Below are 2,074 nucleotides of genomic sequence, written 5' to 3' on the forward strand. Positions count from 1 at the left end.
TATAATTATATATAGGTAGAAAATATAAAAAATGTAAATTGACACACACACATATATTACATACAACTATATGTACATAAGATAAGAATTTTGTAAATTTCAATCATTTCCAGAAACTTCTTGCAATTTTTTTCTAAAAAAATATTATAAGAATGATTAAATGAATTATAAGTATACATTTTGAATAATTTTAATTTAAGGCCCCTGAGTAGTCGCGACGGCCATGTTGGAATCGTGACGTCAGAAGCGAGGAATGACACGTTAATTTACGCACGATGCCATTTGTAAACAGAGACAATTTGGATGAAATTAAACGATGGGTTCGCTTTAAAACACTTGTAAAAATCGATGAAAACTGTCCTTCTTTCCCTTGATAGTCAGTAAATGGTCGTAAAAGACTCGTAAAGTGAGGCTATATTCTGGCAGAAACATATGGTTTAACACCTGTTGAAACAAGGGAAATATACACTTTTACTTATAAAATTTCAAGATAACTTTAGTTTTTATCGAAAATTAAGACTTTGATAAGTACGAGACAAGTCACATTTTCACAATTCAGCAAATAATAATGAAATGGCACCGTGCACAAATTTCGTCGTCAAAACTGGTCAAAATGTCACTTTTCCACGCCTATAAGTTCGGCCATTTATCGTGGTGTGGCGCTGCAACATACAAGCACGATCCAATGTCCGTGTGCTCGCCTGCGACATGGGCTCGTGCTTAAGTGTGTGGCTACCGATTTTGCCAGACCGCCGTCTGATACTGTGTCGCCACCGTCAACGCAGAGTTCTTGGCTGAGTAGTCAGAAGGATAAATTATTTAAGGATAATTTATCGACAATGATTCCATGTTGCTGATAAAATAATATATTACATTTTATGCACTTACAAAATTACAGATATGCACTGTGGCTTCGACAAAACAAGTCAATTAGAATATACGAATTATGGACCGGCTGTTGATGTGATTCGTTCTTTCCTTTACACTCTTTAGACGTATTTATCAGAATATTTACAATGAGTGTAAAAATCTATCTTCTATACTACCTACATGCTAAATACAATTCTCTCGACCCGTCAATTCTAGCTAAAACGATCATCAATATTCTTGAGAATAATCTCTTCAAAATCGAATTAAATTAACTAAATTGCAATTTTTTTAAATTCAAGAGATGTTCTTTAGTTAATTTTTTAAATTCAAATATAGAATTTCAAGATTCTAAATGTACAGCAATATCAAAATTTCCTTAAATTTACAAATATATAGGAGAAAATTCGGTTTTTTTAGATCTCTTAGAATTTAAGTGCTCAGAAATTAAACTTCGAAAAAGAACATAAAAATTTGATAATTTAATTCTTTTTTTGTTGCTAAACTAGTACATTATACATACTTAAAATAAAATAGATATTTAAAATTTGAAGAGAGTAAGACAGAAAATTTTTAAATGCAGTGACAAAAGGCTTGCTTTCTCTCTACATTTACATTCTCCATTTTTCCTCTGCTGCACTTTTTTTATTATTATATTTCATTCATCTATGCTAGAATCATCTATGTTTAACTCGCATATTTCTATGACAAACTTATCTCTAAAAAAATATATGTATTTGTATTGCGCCGAAGTCTCTCTCATATTTCAGGCCACCTGTTATCGATCGCCAAGAAATCAGATCACAAAAGAGGAACTCTCTACAACATAGTGGTTTTGTGTTCAGGGCACCTATATAGAACAAATCAGAATGAATTTTGATCGGAATTATTCCGTTTTATCTAGATTTCTATTGTGTGTAAAAAAGGGAATAATTAATTTCGATCGAAATTCATTCTGAATAATTCCATAATACATCCTACAGTTCTGAGCTTTTAACACTTCTGTCATTTCTCAATAAAGTACTCATTCCCATTGTACTGTTTTGCACATTTATTTCAGTGCGATTAATGTGTCCTCCATGCGAAACGTGCGAGCGTAACAGTATATACACATATATTATAAGTATCTATATATGTATATAAAAAAAATTCTACCTTAAACGCGTTCATGTTAATTTACTCACGATAAGAGGTATAAATAATCCAA

The sequence above is a fragment of the Trachymyrmex cornetzi genome, unplaced genomic scaffold (genome assembly GCF_001594075.2).
Source record: "Trachymyrmex cornetzi isolate Tcor2-1 unplaced genomic scaffold, Tcor1.1 scaffold760, whole genome shotgun sequence".
Classification (NCBI taxonomy): domain Eukaryota; kingdom Metazoa; phylum Arthropoda; class Insecta; order Hymenoptera; family Formicidae; genus Trachymyrmex; species Trachymyrmex cornetzi.